At 43.4% G+C, this 21,647-nt stretch overlaps 1 protein-coding gene across 1 annotated transcript in view; it reads right to left on the bottom strand.

Annotated features, from left to right (window-relative positions):
• The window catches only part of LOC107124621 (semaphorin-6A-like), a 232,193-nt gene extending 210,892 nt beyond the window's left edge, over window positions 1-21,301 (bottom strand). Inside the window, 1 exon segment of the mRNA XM_015428117.1 lies at window positions 21,070-21,301. The gene's annotated coding sequence lies outside the window, so the exon portion shown is untranslated.
• Window positions 21,302-21,647: the final 346 nt, after the last annotated feature.

The raw sequence follows: 21,647 nt of genomic DNA on the forward strand, positions 1-21,647 counted from the left end.
TCCCCTATCCGTCCCTCCCGCCCAAAACCCCACACTAAAAAAGAACCACCTACCTAGGTGGTTCTTCGGAGAAGAGCGCCTCAAGCCTGGCCGTGGGATCGCCGGCGCATGCTCAAGCATGCCGTACTGCCCCTGGCCGTACTGCGCATGCTCGAGCATGCGCAGTTCGGCAGTCTCCCCCTCCCACTTGTCTCTTCCTCCCCGGCATCTGATCATGCCAGGGAGCGACGCGCCGTGGCTCAGGGGATCCGTGGGATCCAGCCACGGCATCTCAACTTTGGTGCGGCTTTTAAAAGCTGCACTTTTCCCAGTGTTTTCCCTGCCGTGTGGCAGGGGCCTTTAAGAAGTTTGTGGAGATATTCTTGTAATGTTTTGATGGAGCTGTTAATAAAGCAGTTGTCTAGGTATGAAAACATGTCATATCCCTTTAGTCTCAAGCAGACTATCACTATGGTTATGTCATGGGCCAGTCTGCTTTAACTGAAGAGCACTCAACTGATGCTGCTAACGACCCTGAGACAGCAGAGGCAGGTCCTAGTGCCCCAGTTGATGAAGACAGCAGGCACTCCAGCCCCATGAGCACTGGGAACATGGAAGAAACAACCCAAGATCGTGGGGAAACTTTACAGGCTGCCTCGCCTCCTCAGTCCCCGGAGCCAGGGAAATGCAGGAGGAGGCAGGCACACTTGGAGCCCCTCGAGAGGAGGCGGAGCGCACACCTTGCTGCCCAGTGACTGCCACCCTGACCTGTTTCTGGCTGCTATTCCTGAAGCTTTGGCCTTGACCCCGGACCTGCTTGACAACTCCTCTCGGACCTGCTTGAACCCTGCTTCTTGGACCCTTGGCTGGCTTCCCTTGTGTATGACCCTTGGACTGAACTCTTGACTCACGCTTCTGGTTAGTGATTCTGCCTCATCCCCTTGGGCTTCGCTAAGTCGGCCCTGACCCAGGACAGGCTATATACTTTGTAAAAAAATTGAGGGGCTATGGACAACCCAGATGGTAGAATGGTGTGTCAGCAGTGAAGATATCTATAATGAAACAAAAGAAATCCACTGCACACTGAATTTATTGAGAAATGGAACTGACCATGTCATTTAATAGAATTATTCTGAATTTGGGTTTTTTAAAAATGCATTTAACAACCTTCGCTCTAGTACAGGTTCTTTCCATCCTACTCATCTTTTTTGTCTGTAAGAGAATGGCTAGAATGAAAATCTCTTTGAAGCCCTTGTGCAGGTACTTGTTCTACAGTACCTTTTAACAGTAATAGTTTTATTTTGTCCACTAACTGTTGTGGCTATTGGCTATTTCAAGAAGGGAGATAATACATTGAGATTTTGTTGAACTCTATAATGCAGCCTTTTGAAATAAAGAAAGGAGCCATTCATGTTTTGTAATACTTTCCCATTTTACTTCCGCCATCCTTATTTCCCTTTCGAGTTTTAGAAACTTTTTCTGCCGTAATGATAATATCGCTCATCAATGGATTTGAAAAATGATGCGGCTGGTATCTATATTGTTTGGAGTAAGGCTTAACTCTTGGTAAACTCAGCTGGGATCCGTGACATCTAGTAAAGGATCTCTTTGGAGATCTGATTTTAGCCTTGATTTCATTAAGTAGGGTCATGGACCTAAGCCAGGCAAGCCTTGTCAGGAAAATAACTATAATAAAATTTATGATTGTATAATCTATGACATGTCAGCCTGTATTTAAGCAATTCAGCTTGCAAAATCTTGGCATTTTTTTTCTTTTCTATGTCGGATCAATAAATGGGAAGATATGTTCCCCAAGGAAGAGCTCCCCATAATTGCCGGGAAGCTTGCTGTTTTGAAAGTTTATTATGCTGCATGCTCTACATCACTACTGATGGATTCTGCATGGATCACTCTAAACATGGGGTTCAAAGCCTTTAATGCTGAACAAGCTAACCTAATGTCCAAGGCTTTGGACATTCTAAGTAATTGTTCAGAGGAGTGTTTTAGGTCTTTCTTTGGGGAAATTGGTTATAGGTTCCAACTATTTTGTCGGTGATGGATCAGAACAAATCTCTGACTTCAAACCTGAGTACTCTACCAAGTCTTCACAATTTCAGACGAGGCTCAAAATTAGCATTATCCATTGCATTGGCATGTAGCTTGGTTACAGTTTCACACTGATAATTCTTGGTTGTTTTAAGTTGTCATTTCATGATACTGTACATGTCTACCACACTTTTTCTTACTGTAGGCTGGACGGTTCATAGGATCTTGCATCACAACTGTATCAGAATAAACAGTAGCCCTGGAACTTGAGATCAAGCAATGATTCCAGTTTTCTTGTACCTGAAAAAGCAGGTACCGATCACAATTAGACTGTGAAAAACTAGTGTATATCTGTTGAAAACAAATATATCTGTTTATCCCTGACTACAGAGTACAATTCCTCCCACTGACATTGAGAGGACAGCATACATTTCTATCTCGTTTTGGAGGTGCGGGGATGGAATTCTGGGTATGTGAATGATTGCTCATATTTTCCTCCTGTATTGGCTTGTTAATCTTTATTTATATTTTATTTATTTGAAACATTTATAAGCCACCTTTCTCCCTTGCAGAATTCAAGGCAGTTTACAATATAAATAAAACTATGATAAAAACACAATAAAACCCAATATAAAAAACCAATTATAAAAACACAACAAAAACCACAATTAGATTCCAATTAGGATTGCCAATAATTGCAATTAGAATTGCAATTAGGATTGCAGTCCTAAATTGGGTTACCAGACCCCCAGTGGAGGTGGGGGTCCCCCACTGCCAGGTCCCACCTCCCCACCACCAATCAGCTTGCCGGTGGGGTGGGAACTTACCCTCAAAAAGATGGACATCCATCTGATGTGCAGCGATGTGTCTATGTCACTGCCCACGTGACCTAGAAGTGACATCATAACATCTGGGACATCAGGGTGACACTCTGTTATTTGGGCAAAAACTCTGATAGAAGCCAAATTTACCATAGAGTTTTTGCCTATATACCACAGTGATGCCCCCAACAGCCTGGATGTGATTATGTCACTTCTGGGTCATGTGGGAGTGATGTGCACACACCACTGGACATTGGATGGGCCTCCCTGGTTGCCAAGAGGGACCTGAAACCCTAGTCTGAAATATAACTGTATTCAGCTGCCTCCTGAAGACTGACAATGAGGGGCTTAGGTGCACCTCCCTCAGGGAATTATTCTATAATTGTGAGGCTCACACCAAAAAGGCCTATCTTGTGTGCCCGCCAGATAAGCTTCTTTGATTGGTGGGACAGTCAGGAGGGCCTCTCCCTGACCTTAATTCCCAGCCAGTAACGTATGGGAGACACTGGTCCCAAGCCATGTAAGGGCTTTAAATGATGAAGCCAACATCTTTCATCGGACTTGGGACAGGATTGGTAGGTAGCCAGTGTAATTGTTGTAGAGGTATTGGGTCATATGCTCCTGGTAGCTGGCCTCACCAGCAGTCTTGTTTGGTCCTGTCTTGTGAAAGAGTTTTTCTTGTTGTGGGAATTCATCTAGTGTTTCACTTTCATTTTGGATATTTTGTGGCTGAAGGTTCTGCCTGGCCCTGATATGGACTTATCCTTGGGAATCACTGGAATGGTGTCTCGCAGTTCTTGTTGAAAAATTTTCATTTCTGGGGGAAAACCCAAGGATAATCTTGAACACCTGCCTGAAGGGGCTTTTTCTGCCTTGAAGCTGGCATTTTCTGCCTCCTTTCGCTCACATTTCATTCTTTGTTTTATTAGTATTACTAGGAGTAAGGTTCGTTGTGGAAGAAATACAACGAGCTCTAGAAGGAAGCTCCGGGTGAGTGTCCCGGCTGTGGCTGGTGGGACGGCAGAGGGAAGGGGAAGATAGAGGGAGGCAAGCCATGTTTCTTTCCTTCTGCTTAGCTATAAGGCAGGGCTGTCTCAAGTCATTTTGCTGCCCCAAGTGGGTAGTATGGGAGGACAGCCTCATGGTAATAGGGATGCTTCCCTCCACCCCTGACATGTTGATTTGGGGTTATGCAGTGGCAGCTAAGGTAGAAAAGCACCTCCTCCTATGCCATGTCTTCTGGATTCCAAGGGCCTGGAAACCGGTTCCATAGCCAGTTACAGGGTTGCCAACTCTGGGTTGGGAAATACCTGTAGATTTGAGGGGTAGAGCCTGGGGAGGGCAGGGTTTGGGGTGTGGAGGGACCTCAGCAAGGTATAATGCCATAGAGTCCATTGCCCAAAGCAGCCATTCTCTCCAGGAGAACTGATCTGGAGATCTCCAGATGCTGCCTTGAGGCTAGTAATACTAAGGGGAGGGCCAGACTAAGGGTAGAGCCTGGAGAGGGCAGGGTTTGGGGTGCGGAGGGACTTCAGCAGGGTATAATGCCATAGAGTCCACTGCCCAAAGCAGCTATTGTAATAACTGGGAAATTTTCTGTAGGGGAAATGATGTGCTGTGGCTGGGGAACATGGTGATTTCTGGGAGATCTCCAGGCCCCACAGGGAGATTGGCAACTCCAGTGACCACTGAAGGGAAGATTGGGATATGTATTTTGGCAACTCCAGTGACCGTTTAAGGGAAGATTGGGATATGTATTTTACCTCAGGACACATTCAATGACTCCCAACAGCAACAACAAACTGTTTAGAATGTTAGCAGCAAAGGCCAATTGCATATTGCATATGCAAATGACCTCTGTGTTCCAACTGGCTACTGGGGGGAAAGGAACAGCAAACTGTTTAGAATATTGGAGTCAAGACTCTGGCAACGCAGCCAGTGGATAGGGACAGCTTCTGAGTGACAGATCAGGGAGTCAACTGATTTGGGAGCGTGTGGAATGTTCAGGAGAGTCCACGACCAAAACAGAATTATTATATAGAGAGATTCTGTTTTAGGGAATGATTTAGGGAATGGATTCTGACATTTCCTTCTCTTGCAATGGCAACAGGAGGACTGAGGGAAGTGGGTTCATTCATTCCTTCTCATGTGATCAAGCAGTGGAAAAAACATTGTTAGAAAGTATCTCATGTTTTGATCAGCAATGGAAGCTTTCATAGTTGGCCGTTCTATAAGCAATTCTCTACAGAGAATGCAAAGAACAACTAAACATTACAAGGCAAATTCAGGACTCCAAATCCCTTGTTTGTCTTGTAATACAAATACAGGGACAGAAGAGAAACATTTGTCAAGAAAAATTGGCAGATGGAAGGACCATACCAGCACCATCCTGAAAAGAACTGCACTCTTCTAAGCTCATGGGCTTCAGTTAACTTAGAAGAGTATGACTATGCTGAGTATGGCACTGTACATAATGTTTCCTCACATACCTATTTAACAGCAAAAAAGCATTTTTTCTTATTGCTGTACTAAACATTTTCTCTCTTCAGTCCAATCTTTGCCTGAAGAAATATAGTATGACTTTATTAGAGGACATTCATAGCATGATGGATAAAATTCTATAGTTATGTTACACAATCACTTTCCAAGAACACATTACAGTGAATATTAGATCAGTTTAATTTAGGCAATTCCTCATTAAGATGGTTAAAGATCAATAAGTCTGAATGGCAAAAGCTTACCATTTATAATTAAAAAGTACAAATTATTCTACTAGTAGTACTATAAATATTACTAGTGCTTTATTAAAGATATAAGATCACCCTCCATTTATAACATTGTAGTGTAATGCAGTCAGAAAGCTCTTCTTCAAATGATACTAGGTGGATTTCAAAACTTTGGCCCACTATTATTTTGTAGAATATGACACAAACTGTGTGATAGATCAAATACTGATCTAGTATGCATCTGAGCAAAAGAAAAAAGAAAAAGGTAGCATATTAGGTACTTCAGTTTTGTTCATATTTGCTCATGTAAAGGGTACATTTAAACATAATTAAGTGGTGCAGTCCTCACTTAAGATCATTAATATCTTTACATACACTATAAATAGCAAAGGAACAACAGGTAAAAAGGAGTCATATTCTTAAAAAGGAGTGTGTTATATTCTTAAAAGAGAGTATGAAGCCATTAAGTTTACTCTGCTTGCCACATGAACTGAAGTGGGCACAGAACAGTCACATGTGAATATAGTATAAACTTATTTCATGGTCAATCCACCCATGCTACAAGACCTATATACAAACCAATACAAAACTGTGCCAGTTTTATCTGCATTTTTGTCCCTGCTCATGATTATCATCACATCACAATTGGCTGGATCATACTGAACAGATGAACACATGAAAGCCCCCCCCCTTTTTGTGATGACTCCCCACTGCAGCAGCCCTCCAAGCTCTTGAAAGACCGCCATCCCCCAGGAGCAGCATTCTGGGGGGATTTAAGGCTGCCAAGTGCCACAGGAAAGGAGGAGGAGGAGGAAGAGCTGGTTTTATACACAACAGGTGAGGATCAGAAACAGTGACTGGTCTAAGGGCACTGTAGAAATGTGAATCCTGTTTTCGACCACTCTGGTTCTCCACTGCCCTGATCTGGATAGCAGAGGCTGGTGTGCTCTTCTCAGGTCTTGGAAGCTAAGCAGGGTTGGTCTTGGTTAGTATTTGGAAGGGAGGAGGAGGAGGAGGAAGAACGGATTTTATACCCCGCTCTTCACTACACAAAAGAGTCTTGGAACAGCTTACAATTGCCTTCACTTCCTCTCCCTGCAAGAGACACCCTGTGAGGCGGGTGGGGCTGAGAGAATTCTGAGAGAACTGTGACTGAGGCAAGATCACCCAGCTGGCTTCATGTAGAGAAGTGGGGAATCAAATCCAGTCCTCCAGATCAGAGTTCGCCACTCTTAACCACTACACCAAGCTGGGGTGAATGTGTGCTTCTGTGCATGAAGTTCTTCTCTGACCAGTTCTTTTTGATGGGATCCAAGACAATATACATAATAGATTCAGTGAGTAGCCACGTTGGTCTGAAGCAACAGAACAAAATTTGAATCCAGTGGTACCTTTAAGACCAACAAAGTTTTATTCAAGGTATAAGCTTTCGTGTATACACTCACTTCTTCAGATACATTGAAATGGAAGTTACCAGTCCATACATACAGGTAGAGGGTGTGCAGCACATAATTAAGATGTTTTAACAGATGCAAGGGCCAAACAGAAGTATGGTCACTATTTGTTTGGATTTATTTTGAGGGGAAAACATAGTGAAGCAAATAAATATATCAAAATTGGAGATTGATGTGTAAATGTACTTTTCTTAATTGTGGAATGCTGAGAGTAATTAACTGAGACCCAGTTGTTATGCTCCATCTGACTCCTCTCAAGCATGAAGGTAACAATGCAGACATTAAAAACATTGCTTCTGTCCCAGTCCCACAGCTTAGAGGGAGGGAAGAACTCCCATTTGCGACTTCACTGCATAGCTTTTTTGCTTCTTCTCCTTGCCACCCTCAACTGTTTGCTGAAAAATCTGACTTCCAGCTGATTTCACCATCTGCTGTAAATTGGCTTCTAACCAACAGGCAGCTATTCACTTATTTGGCACCTCAATGAAGATTTCCCTGATTCGTTGTCAGTTTGATTCTGTCTATCAAGAGAAGTCCATGGGCTGAATTGGTTTGTCTGCTGGACAGGTTTACTGAAAAATTTGCAACAACCTTAGTTAATAGGCAACCTAGGGTTGCCAGGTCTCCCCTGGAAAGTGGGGGGTGGGGGGGTTAAGGTTGACTGATCCATGTTGAAAACTGATAATTTTGGAATGGAGCCTGGGGAGGATAGGGACCTCAGTGGGCTACAATGCCATAGAGTCTGCCCTCCAAAGCATCCATTTTCTTAAGGGGAATTGATCTCTACAGCTTGGAGATGAGCTGTAATTCCAGGGGATCCTCAGGTGCAAGCTGGAGGCTGGCATCCCTAAGGCAACCAAACATGTAAATATTTAAATAAATTAACATTTGTAAATGAATAACTACCCTGGTGCCTTCTGCATTATAAGTCCCTATTACAGTAACTGATATTATGTTAATACTAAACAATTATTTAATGTGAGCCAAAGTCACCAAAAATCTTGTTATTACAAAACTGCTTTATATCAAGGTCAGTATTGTCTAATCTGACTAGCACTGGCCATCCAGGCTCTCAGGTGGAGCTCAGGCTGAGGTTCACATTGCCTCCTATCTGATCCTTTTAACTGGACATGCAGGGGATCGAACATGGGAATCTGTGTACAAGACAGATGCCCTACTACTGAGCTATGGCCCCTCAGCTCACAACACTTTTTTTTTATAGCAGAAAGGTTGTAGATATAAAAACAGAATGCAGAATCAGAAATAGTTAATTACAGTACAAAACACAGTTACTCCAAATTAATCCCAATGAAATCAATGGGCATAGCCCATAGCCTAGTTTTGACTAGGACTGCACTGTAAAATTCTACATAATATTATACTTGCTTCCACACAACAGATGTTTATTTCTGTTAAAAGTGTATGAGTAAGACCATATCTAACCTGTGGCTAATCTAATTCTGAAAGCAGAAAATGCAAATGAATTAATTTAAGCTACCTTTACAGCCTGTTATCGAAGATACACTTTCTTTAATATCACTTTTCTGTTAACGTAACCAGCTTGCACCCTTATGAGTATTGTAAAGTGATCAGGACATATCCCTTTCATGGTCAAACAACGGAGCCACCTCAGTACTGGATACATTAACAGAAGTTTTCTTTACATAGAGGGAAATGGCTTGTGCTCTCATTGTGGTGGCTATAAACTGAAAAGCCAAAATTCTTGATCCAAACCTTCTGAACCCTCTTGAAAATACAGGATTACAACCCAGGATTTTTTAACTATAGAAGCTTGACAGAACCAGCAGCCAAATAAAATAATTATCCTTTATAGCTATTTTACATGACAAGTCTCAATATTATCGGACAGAAGGTTGTACATAAATGCAAATAACCTAAAACATGCAATGCTAAACAGAATTACTCAAGTGCACTGAAATCAATGATTAACTCTGCTTGAGATTGCAGTTTTGGTACATTATTACAAAAGTATATTACTCAGGATGATGAAATGCCAAACTCTGAAGTTTATTGACTAAAAGATAGCTAATTCACATTAAAAAAGAACCCTTACCATTTCTTCAGATTGGTTCCACTTCAGAGATATTCAAAGTGTCTGTAATCCTACTGCATAGAATTGACAATAATGGCTTGCTCCGTATGGATTTTTACAGGATACTCTTCTTGAATGGGCAGATTTATGAAACTTTCTTATTTAACCTGGCAGGAACCATTTGTCTCTAGCTTGAGATGTTATAAATAGCCTGCTAAAACACCAACCCCAAACCTGCTCATGTTGGGAATTTTGCCTTCACTTCAATGGAGAGAGGAGCAGATCCATAATTTTTTTTCTAGTAACAAAGTTGTACAAAATTTTTCAATAGAATATTCAGAAACCTACATTATATAAACAATTCATATCATGGTAAGACTAACGTTCATTAGGGATGTAATCCTGATACAGTTAGGCATGCTTATACATTAATATCATAGAGCAGGCATCCTTTTTTTGTTTTACTAAAGAGAGCCAGGGAAATGACTTTATTCTTGTTTTAGACATTTTTGCAAAAGTCCCACTGATCAAAGTTGGACTCTGAGTCAAACAAGATCAACAGTAACAATTCCATGAGTTTAAGAACTTAACTGGCTTCAGAAAGAAGTAGACAAGAGTGGTTCTATTTTAGCATCAAAAGGCATATGTAGGCAAGAGACTGTGAAACCTCCTTACTCCTGCAAATTACCTCCCCACAGTTCCTCTCCCCACTTTTCATTCAGATAGAACAAAGAATGGGTAACAGATGGATGATAGTTTCTTATCAATAAAGAATGGTATTGGTTCTCTGAATATTAAAGGTTCAGCTACCTTTATTTTAAGTTTGACATGTTGGCATATCTAGACAAAACCTTTTCAGTATTAGTATTTATTAATTTATTTCACTTATACCTCACTGTTCTCCCCAATGGGACCCAAGGCTGCTTATAGCAGTGAAAGGAAGTTTAAATTAAAGTAATAATGGTAACTACAAATTACAATTTGTTTTGTTAAAATATGATGTGTAACTACAGCTGAGCATGAAATATTTTAAAACAAATTATGTGAATCACATGGTAAACCCTAAATAGCCCAGTTTACTCAACCATTCATCAGCAGTCCTAATGAAAAGCCTTGTCTTCCTTTGCAATAGATAAAAGCAACCATTAGTCTCTGAACAGTACTTTTTTTACCAGCAAGAAGCAAATCCTGGAGTAAATATCAGCTGGGTGTGCACATAACAAGGTCCAGAGAGACTTATCCAGAAGTTGCCTCTTTTAATCCAGCACTGAATTATGTTGGAAGCTGTTTTCTGTTTTTTTAAGAGCTATACAACTGCCAGAATAACTGCAAGGCTTGCAAGTCCTAGAAGTCTCAAGCCTTTCCCAAGGCACCCCAACACTATCTGAGGCACTGAAACTATGGTAACCGAATAAGAAAGCAGCTTCTATGATTAATAGATGAAGAGTCCAAGGACAGTTTCAAACTAGGCCATAATTTAAGAATGGAAGAAGAATTATCAGGCATCAGTGTCAAGCTGTCACTAAACAGAACATTTGGATAGGCATCAATAAAATATTGCTTTCAGTTTTCCTCTAAAAACTAACCATAAGGACAGCAAACTATCTATTCATTTAAAAACTAACCATAATGACAGCAAACTATCTACTCCTCTCTCCATGAAAAGGTATTGCCATTATAAGCAGCAAGTTAAAAAAAAAAACACCACCATCTAGAATGGAACACTTTTGACAATTACAAGACTCTTAGCCATTTCAGAAGCTTCTGGGCTGGAACAGGATGTCGGGTAAAGTATTCTGGAGTTAGGATGAAGCTTCTACTATTTTACTAGAGATTAGGGTTGCCATCCCCCAGGTCAGGGTGAGGGTTCCCCTGTTTTTACAGGTTCTTCCTGCTACCAGCCAGCTGGCTGGTGGGGGGAAGCCCCACCCCAACAGCATCAATGGTGGCCGCCCCTCTCCCTCCCCTCCTGCAAGATTTAAAGGGCTCTCCAGATGATCGGCAGGAGCATGTGGGCTGCTGATCAACTGGAGGGCCCCTTAAATCTCTCAGGAGGGGATGGAGAGGGGCAGCCACTGGTTCCAGGAAGCAGGCGCCATGTGCCTGAACTCCAGAGCAGTAAATTTGCCACTTTGGAGTTCAGGTGCAGGGCGTCTGCTTACAAAAAACAATTTAAAGGGGAAGGTCCCTTTAATGTTTTTTTTACAAGTGTTAGCTGCCGGCGCCTGAACCACAAGTGGCAAATTCATCACTTTGGAGTTCAGGTGCGTAGCGCCTACTGGCAAAATTCCATTTAAAGGGAAGGTTCACTTTAAATGGTTTTTCCAAGTGGAGGCCACCCATGCCTGAACTCCAAGAGACAAATTCGCCACTTGCAGTTCAGGTGTGTGCAGCACTGGCTTCCCAGATGTGATGACATCACTTCCATGTTACACCATCATGTTGGGAAGTCCCCTCCCCCTCCTGAAACACCTCCCAAATACTCCTGTGGGAGAGGGAAGGAAGATTCGACCTGGCAACCCTACAAGAGATTCAAAGACAAGATCTTAAATTTCAGTAGCTGCATGAAGAAAATTTTTGCAAGGCTTCTATGGTCATGGCAATATTGACATAAAATGCATGGAATAAAATCTTATTAATAAATGTGCATCATCAATCTGGCAGTTACAGTCCTACTTTCCCAATCAATATGACAGTTACAGTCGTACTCTAGGAAAGTATCTAGCCTACATATACGGGCCCAGACTAATACTGAAACTCTGTGATAAAAATATTTTTAATTTCCTCCTGCTTCCCTAACTGTTTGCTGTCTATTGAAATCAGCTTGTATATATACGGTCTAGGGCCAACATATCTACAGGACTATCTGTCCTGGTATGTCCCATAAAGAACATTACACTCGATGAATAGCAATTTCCTGGAGATCCCCGGCCTGAAAAGCATCCATCTACCTGAACCTGAGCCAGGGCCTTTTTGACCCTTCCATTTGCCACCTAATCTGCCTTGAACACTAGCATTAACATCAGCTTACTGTCCACAGACACACATGAGAGATAGTCACCCCGGATAAGAGGTTCCATCTTGTGCTCTATATGCCATCTGTTTGATGTCAACTGGTGACAGAAATTGTTTTTAATGGTTAATTTATAATTATTGTTTTAACATTGCTGTTACCCACCCTGAGCCCTGCTGTGCAGGGGAGGGCAGGCTATAAATCCAATAAAATAAAAATAAATAAATAAAATAGTCCATTGGAGTAAAGGAGTATTTTTTAAACTTTTGCCAGCAGCCTCATTCTGCTGGCTGGTAAACAGACAGTTAATAGATCAATTAAAAAATCCTATCTATTTCAAAACAGTACAACTGATTTATTTCAGTATAAGCTTTGCTTGGTAACTAAACCACAGAAGTGGGAGGCCCAGCATAGTCAGTGTGGCTTTAAGCATCTGGCCTGAAACACTGTACACAGGAATAGCTATTATTAAAAATACTTTAAAAAGAAAGGTCAGCATTGAATGCAGTTGGGTTACCATATGTCTTTTCTCTTGAGATGTAGCAACTGGCAGCTCCATTAATAGCTGTTTTATCATTTTCCATCCATGCTTCAACCTCTACAGATACACTTTGGGATTTGGTTTTAAATAGAAAATCTTATTATTTCATTCAGGGATCAAGTGCTTCTTTCAGGCTGATAAAATTCATGTGTACAACGTCTTTAGGAAAGCTAAATGAGCATAGTGTTTTCCTACACACCAGTGAACCATGAGTGTGTATGGCAAGCTTCTCATTATGCATAACATAACTGCTGATTAAACTTTCGGTTAAATCTGGATTTGAAAACCACTTGGAAACCTCATTTTCAGTTATTTGTTTCACACATATGCCATTTTGAGGAGGCAGACAGATTTCTTTTTAACCAGTATCACTTTCCTTCAGTTCTTCCTATGCTTCTTTATTAAGCATTAGCAGCTTTTATGCTTCTTAGCTGTCAAGAATAGTATTCTGTGTAAATATATTTAAAATTAACTATTCTGTGACTGTCTGAGTATTTCAAATATTTCATTTTTCCAGTTGTTGTTTTCAATGGATTTCAGAGCACTAGGACAATATCTTATGTCTGAGTTCCCAGTGAGGCGACTTGTGGTGTGCCCGGTCTGTACTGTTTCAGACTGCAGGTGAAAACTCATCACTGAATTATCCTCCCGCCCCCCAAAAAAATTTCCCATGCAGAAAACAAGATGACTTTCTTCTTGACATCTAGTTTCTATGTGAAAAAAACTAATCTGTATGGAGGAGCATTCTGTCACGCAAGCCCCCTTAGTCTAAGCACAGATTTACCACCTCAGTGAGAGCTAGATTTCTGTTGTATTTTGTTTACTATATTTACACACACACACAACCTTTCTTCTTGGCTCAAGGGGGCTATGGGGGATTGCAGTTCTTATAGGCTACTTGTGAAGACAAACTGGTCTGAAAGGTGGAATATGACAAATAAACAAGGATAATGATTTTTCTAGTATACCATAGGCAATTCCAATTAACTAAAGGCAATAACCTACAAAGTAGGGCAGTATGCCTATGTATCACTTCATAGTCCTCCATATATAGAAAAGAGCATGTGTGTGTCTATCTAGCTATCTTATATTCCAATAGCCACCTGCCAAAGCCCCTGTCTGTGGATAGCGAAATCTGTGAATCGGAGCTGCATGAAGGCTAAAGGGATTTTTCTACAAGCTTGGGATATTCCCCAGGCATCCGGGAAAATCTCACTTTAAAAAATATTAGGAGGTTTAAATGTCCCTCATCACCTACCTAATGGGGCCTAGCACCTCAGGAGCCATGCTGGACCCCACATCAGAAGCATGGCAGCCCCAGCTATCCAGGTCAGGGCAAGTGACATATAAGTTCACTGAAACAAACAAACAAAACAAAAAGAACCAGCTTTTGGGGGAAAAGGCTGGAAGCCAACTTCTGAGTACCAGGAATTTAGGCAGGATACTTTCCAATGACCATAAATGAGACCACAATTTATGGACTTCTTTGGGATGTGACCATGACAATTTTTGCCAACACAGCTAGTAGAAAGATGCAACAGAGAAAACCAGGGCCTTATCAAGCAATATCAACTAGGCAACTTCCATGTCCACAAATGCCATGCTGTGATGGTAAACTAGATGATAAAGTTAAGATCAGTCCATGCCAAAACTGCCATACCTTTGGTGGGGTAGAGAGCTGATAACATCTTAAGGTGTTGTAAATGGGAAATTACTTGGGGAAAGGACTCGAAGTAGCAACTAGTTTATTTCATGATCACCAGAACTTGCTAAATGAGTATGATTTAGCAGCAAAATTTGGCAAGCTCGCTATAAACCTACTGAGTTGAGGTTTGTCCAGTGTATGTGGAAGATGATGCTAGCCAGTACCAGTAAACAGTGAAGGCAAAGTGTTGCAGGTTAACTGAAACTAAATTAAAGTGGTAATCCAGCTGGCTACGGGTTCTAGCCTTATAAACCTGATTCATGTTACAACACAGCCTTGTCTGATCCCTGTTGTTGCTGTCCTGTGGTGGGTGTGGGCTTCTGAAACAGCAGCTGTCAATCTACAGACAGCTGCATCTTTGTCAGGTGACCTGATCACTGTATATCTCTTACCTATCTGAAAGTGGTGCTATGAAACTTAATTAGTTAATTACTGGAAGCACTTCACAACCCATCAATTAAAGACATTACAAAGAAATACTAGATTCTATCTAGTTTAGCTGTGATGCAGTCAGAAAAGGCGCTGGGGGAAATGCTGATGAAGAATTTCAGAAAACAGTCACATTAAAAATTGGGATGAAGGGCTTTATGATAATACACATTTTGGTACCTCATGCAGATATCAGTGATACATTGGCATCTCACTTGTATATACAAGTTAGGACATGAGGTAACCTATGTTCTGAATGATTTCAATTGATTTGGATGTGGCTTTTATCAACACTACAGCAAGGATGAAACATTCAGAATCATACAGTACAGTTGTCAGTTTTTGCTACAAGATATATGATCCCTTAAATAGCATTGGAATGTTTTGCTCTACCCCCCCCACAAGTCTGCAAGACTTGTTTCATTTGATCCAAATGGTCCCACTGACTGAACAAAACTGCTCTGATGGCTAGTAATATCTGTGATGGACTTTGAAAGATCAAGGTCATCACAAATTATGTCATAAAGAACAGAGATAGCAAAGGTAGCAACCATCCCTTCTTCTTGCTTTCACCTGCATCAGTTTGCCCAAAGAATTAAAAAAAATTACCACGTGCTTTGAATTCCCATGCATTACTATACCTGATCTTGAACTATTCAGGATAATGCACAGTACCCCTACAGTACACTAAACATTCATCAGGACAGCACAACGTTTTCCAGCAAATAGGCAGGATGTTTTAGGTGAGGTCAATATAATCCCTTTTATGTCTCTATAGCTGTAAACCATGTGAACTCCTGTCATATGTATTTGTGTCTGGCTATTTTAGCTTTTCAAAACAAGATGACAAATTTCCGCTTTCCTTTACCAAACACACACACAAGCAAGTTCACAACTGCGAACTGCCTACTTCCTTGTAATGTGCACAGTTCTATTTTTGATGTATCACAGGCCATTAAGTTGCTCTCTTTTTATCAATGAAGGCAATTCCTCGCCCTTAACCCTTGCTGCCCCCTTTCCCAGACTCCAACGGCAACAGCTTTACTCCTCAAATTACAACCTCTCAAAAGGGGCTATAGCTACTATTTTTTTACCATTAAGTAGTTGGAGATGCTAAATACATGTTCTTTATCCACTCAAATGTTCTTTATCCACTTGAAATCCCAGTTATTTCCTTTTTAAAAGAACAATGGCTTAACACATGAAATAGATCTTCTAAATTATTATATGAAATATTATGTAAACTAAGGGAAAGTATGGAAAAATGTGAACACCTAATTATTTTTTAATATTCAGTTCAGTGTGTCTTTGAGTTCTTGTATGTGAAAACAAGTGGTCCAATGATCTTCTGCCTACTCTGTTTTCACCATCACTACACTAGTTTTTATAAACAGACCCAACCTTAAATTCCTCCTTATATTAAACTGCTACTTGTCAATACAAGATTATCCTAAGAAGAGCTCAAGAACACTGATGCTAACGCTCATGTTTTAATATTCAGTTTTGTTCAAAGAATGTAAGTTCAGAAGATTCAGATTTCTACGGGAGTTTTAGCTTTATAAGAGATTGTCAATTTTTAAATGGGATGGTTTAAACTCCAAAGCAGAGATCTCAAAATGCCCTTTCATTTAGAGAACTGTACACTTGTCATCTCATATGCTTCAGTGATACTACTGGAGAGAATATATGGTTAACACTTTTTAAATCTTTTAAATAGTTTAAAGTGATTGGACTTTCCCTATCTTCCACTCATCCTCACGTCAATGGGAAGGTAAAGGTAAAGGTTTCCCTTGCTCGAAAGCCAGTCAAATGCGACTCTAGGGTTGCAGTGCTCATCTCTATTTCCAAGCCGAAGAGCCAGCACTGTCCAAAGATGTTTCCATGGTCATGTGGCCGGCATGACTAAATGCCAAGGCACACAGAACGCTGTTACCTATTTATCTACTTGCAATTTCTTGCTTTCGAACTGCTAGGTTGGCAGGAGCTGGAACCAGAGACAGGAGCTCACTCCGTCATGTGGCACTCGGGTCTCAAATAGGGATGTGCATTCGGTTCATCCAAACTGAATGCACCCCCGAAAATGGCCCATTCGGACCCCTTTCAGGCTGCTGCAGGCTGATTCACATTCTCTGATCTGAATTGGCTTGCTGCCGAACTTTTCCCCCCACCATAGAGAACAATGGAGGGGATAGGGGCAACCTGTTTGAGGGCCCGTAGAATTGGACCCCCCTGGTCCAATGCTCTTGAAACTTGGTTGGTATCTTGGGGAGAGGCTCCAGCAGCTACCCTGCGAGTCTGGAGTCTCTTCCTCAAGCCCCTTCCCCTCCAGCCCCCAGAATATACCCTATGTTTTCGCCATTGACTTCAATGGCCCATAGGATATAATGGGGCTGAAATTGACATGAAAAACTCCCCAAGGGCTCACGAAACTGACATGCAGAAGTCTTAGTGCCAGCCGAAATTGATTCTGCCCGAAAGGGCCGAATTATTATTTTTTGCACACTCCTAGTCTCAAACTGCTGAACTACCAACCTTCCAGCCTGCAGTTCAGCGACTTAACCACTTGAGCCACCGCAGCTCCTTTCAATGGGAAACCCCCCCCCTCTATTAATCAGTTCACCAATAAAAGCTGCAGTTTCTACATAGTGGTAAATAATTAACAAGAACCTTCAAAAATACCAAAAACTCCTAATTGGTAAAGAAGTTAGTCTGCAACGTTTGACTCCCCCCCCCCAAAAAAATGTCTCCTTAGACACTAAACTATCCCTAATGAAATCAATGGATTTATGCTGGAGTAAAGTGATTACACCCAAGAGCAAGCAGTTAAGTTTCAAGCCCAAAGTAAGTATATTCAAATAATCAGTCATTTCCTTTCATAAAGGCCATAAGACAAACACAACAATTTGTTTTACATAGACAATATTAACAGAACATAAAAGAATAATAGCTGGAGGGAGACAGAATTCTGTCATTTTATTTAATGTCAGGTTAATAATTAAACTTGCTGCATTATTATTTGTGCTGATAACTTCTCTGTAATGTAACTTGCTTAGTTTCTGCATATGAACTTCAGAAAGATGTAAATTCCAGTATGTTCTTGAATAAAATGAGTAGACCTGCTCTGGATTATACCCTATAATGCCTATATACTTTGCCAAAGTAAGATCCTAACTAAACTTTGGTGATTTGTTATAGCACTTAAAACATGTTTAAAATAGTTATAAATCTGTAGGGTTTCTATTCACTTAGTATAGACTGATTCCTTGTAAAGAAATAGGTATTCATATACAGAACTAGGCATACAAGCAGAAAAAACACAACTGTAACTATATAAAAGTTACTATATAAAAGTGACTGCACTCCACTTTTTGCTTAAAAATGCCTGGAAACAAAAAGAAAAGATACAAAAAACATGCAGTCTTTATATTTTTCAGTAATCAATCCAAGAGGATTTGCAGTTAACTTCCCACTAAACTTTGCAAAGCAAAACACCAAGTGAACCAATCATCTCTGCAAACACCTTTTCCCCCACCTAACAAAACCTAAAACTTTTCAGCAACATTTTCTGCTCAAACTGGATTCCCTGGGTCTGCAGCCAGAATTCTCTGCCCAGATCACATTTGCATAGTTGCTGTTAGTTCTGTTGTCCCTGTTCCAAGGAGGCAAGCAATCAGTCAGCAGCTCTCAGACTTCTCCCTTCTCCCCTGAGCCGCTTCAGTTCTGCTCCAATTCTCCAACAGACCAGCAGGCAGGGAAAACAACACATGGGGACTTACAGGCTCCCACTTTCACTCATGCAAATTCACAGCCAGAGCACTTAAAACACATTACTCTCAAATGAGAGCTTTTCATGCTTATCCAGCATACACACAACCCAAATCCCTCCCAGCAGCAGCATTCTCTGCCACCAGCATGCAGAGCTCTCTGTACCCCCTGCTGCCATGCTTGTTTAAAGTGGTTGATGGTAGGACAGAACCCCCTGGCCCCTTTGCTATTTTACATCCACAATCTAAAGGAGACTGGAGAGTTGGGGAGAAGGATTAAGAAGCTTCCCAGGAGCTGTTCCTTCTTTTCTGATGGGGAACTTCCATTCACGGGGCTTTCTTCATTCTTTGAGTATTTCCCCCCATCTAGCCAGCACTTTCTAAAAGGCTTGGGGGGAAACAAAAATACCACTGTACAATCCAATCCTGGAATTGCCTTTTACAAAAACACCAAAGTCTCCCTAGTGGTGGCTGTATTCCAGGAGTTCAACCAGGGAGGTGTTAAAAGACAACTGGATGGGAGTGACATATGTGGGAGCTAGCAATTAATTACCAAAACGAAAGGTACTGAGGCTCAGACCTGCAGGATATCATCAATCTTTTCCCTTAATGATAATCCTACAAATGGGATAGGTCCAGGTGGACAGCCACTTTGGTCTGAAGCAGTCCAGGTGGGCAGCTGTGGGAGCAACTTACGGTTACTCAAGTGGTGAGGGAAAGTCACTTTGCACAGGTTCAATTGTTTGGATTGCTTTCATAGACTTTTATTTATTTAGTTAAGTGACTTGACTTGCTTTATTTAATTTATTTGCACGATTTGTTTTAATGGCTTGCCTTGGTTGTTTTATTAGTTTCAATGTGACAGGTCTGGAGAAGCGGCATATAAATGTACTAAATAAATTAATGCCCATATTTCATATTTCTTCCCATGATGTTCCAGAGTCGAGTTCTTATACTAAAAACAGATTCTAGCATTAATTCTTGATTCAAATTAATCAAAACTATGGGGGTATGAGAAGATGGCACATGTATGTATGTGAATCCCATACGAAACTATGTATGTATATAACACAGTAACGTGAAGTGGGTAATTTTAAACATATGAATTGACAAAGTAAGGTGTTTGCTCTTCTAAGTTTGCTCTCCTCTTCCTCTAGCATTTATTCCCCCCTCCACTGCATCTCCCACCACAAGGAGAAGTCTTCCCAGCTCTGGTTTTCCCATACTTTGGCCAAAGGAAACATCTAACAAGCCTCAAACCTCACTGCCTTCTGTTGGTAGCTTCTTCCTCTCAAGTTATCTTAACACCCACTGGAAGAGGTTATTTACCCCCCCCACACACACACACACATACTCATTACCTCTTCCCACTGCGGTTATCTCCTCTCCAGGGCTAGCTTTCTTCTATGCTCAGGGTGGCCAATGGAAGTACCCAAGAAGGGGGAGGGATGGAGATGAAAACTGAGATTTCTCTCTCCCCCCCCCCCATTCCAGGAAGGAACCGGGGGGTGGGGGAGAGGGGCAGCTCCCTTCGTTCCTCCTCTCGAAAGGCGGCAGGAGGGGCGTCAAGGAGCGCGAGGGAGAAAGGAGTAGCCTGAGCGCGCGCGTCCCTCTTGCTCATCCTTCCCCTCAGCGACAGCGGCCGGGGGGAAGGCGGCAGTCGCAGCCTTGCCCTGCGCCAGAGCTGACAGGCTCTGAGGAGACTCTGAAGCAGTCACTCCCTCCCCACAGATGAGACACAGGCATCATATACGCCCTCCGCCCTCCTCACACACCCAGGTCCCTCGCTTAGCCCATCCGTGTTCCCGGCAGAAGGGGACTAGAAGTCTCTCTCCGCCCCCCCACCCGCCCGCCCAGCAGCGGGTGCGTCGAGGGGAGCGCAGCCCCGAGCCTGCGTCAAGCCCCGTCCCTAACCTCGCAAACAAAGCCGGAGACGGGCGGCGGCAGCGCCAACAGACACAGCACCACCACTACCACCACCCCTCCAGGGGCCAGGGTGGGCACCAGGCAGGCAGAGCGCCGAAGGGGGCGGAGAGGCGTTGGCCTGGGGAGAAGACGACCCGCGCGGGTGGGAAGAGACTCTCCCTCAGCCCCAAGTTTCCCTCCTGCCTGAAGAAGCAGAGGAGCCAACCTGCCCCCTTCCACCTAAAACCCCGGCGGGCCAAGTCGCCCCGAGTCCCCGGCGGCGCCGCTGCCCGAGTAAGAGGAGGAAGCTCCCCGGCGCCTTTTCCCGCCGGCCACAAACAAACACGAACGCGCCCAGTCCTCGCAAAGAAGAGCGGGACGAGGAAGGGCCCGAGCGCCGCCGACTCCCCACACCCACGAGGCCCCACGAGGAGAGGAGAGGAGAGGAGGGCCCGGCCGGGGGAGTGGCGCCGGCATCCCGCGAGCCTCAGCCCGGCTCGCCTGCCTCCGAGCGCCTCGCTTCAGCACGCCCCGTCCTGCCGCCGCCGCCGCCGCCTCGCAGGAGCCTGCCCAGCGTCCCCCTCGCCCCGAACAATGCCCGCCCGCCGCCGCCGCCACGAGTTCTTCGCCTACCTCGTCGGTGCCTTGATCGGGGGAGCTGGGGCGGGGGCTAGCTGCTGGAGTGTCCCATTTAGTAGTAGTAATCCATTTATGGGGCTCGCGCGGCGAAACTCGACCCACTCGCGCCCGGGCAAGCCTTTGTCATCACTTCATGGGGGCTTCGAGGGGCAGCTTCAGGGGTGCGACCGGGCGCCAGTCACACAGGCGGGGCGCGCATTTTCCACGGAGGGAGGGAGGGAGGGGGCCGGGTGGGTGCGGGGAGGGGGGCCGAGCGAGAGCCTCCGTCACTCCGCGGGCAGATGCCGCCCGGGCTGCCACTCCCGTAAGTCCCCGTCAGACGCCTCCGGGGAGAAAACTCCGCTCGAGGTCTCGCCCTGCCCTTCGCCGAAAGTCCTTCGGGCAGGCGAGCCGGGCGCTCCAGGCGAACTCCTCCGAGGCGGGCGGCGCTGCTCGTGCCCCGGCGGGAAAGCGCAGCTGGCCCCGGCTCTCCTGGTCATTGAAGTGTGTTTGGGGAGGACTTCGCGGCAGCCACTCTCTCGCCCGCCCGGTGCCCTGCCTCGCTTCCCACTGCGAGTCTCCGTCCCAACTCC

Source organism: Gekko japonicus, unplaced genomic scaffold, assembly GCF_001447785.1.
Source record: "Gekko japonicus isolate JY-2015 unplaced genomic scaffold, Gekko_japonicus_V1.1 scaffold485, whole genome shotgun sequence".
Taxonomy (NCBI): domain Eukaryota; kingdom Metazoa; phylum Chordata; class Lepidosauria; order Squamata; family Gekkonidae; genus Gekko; species Gekko japonicus.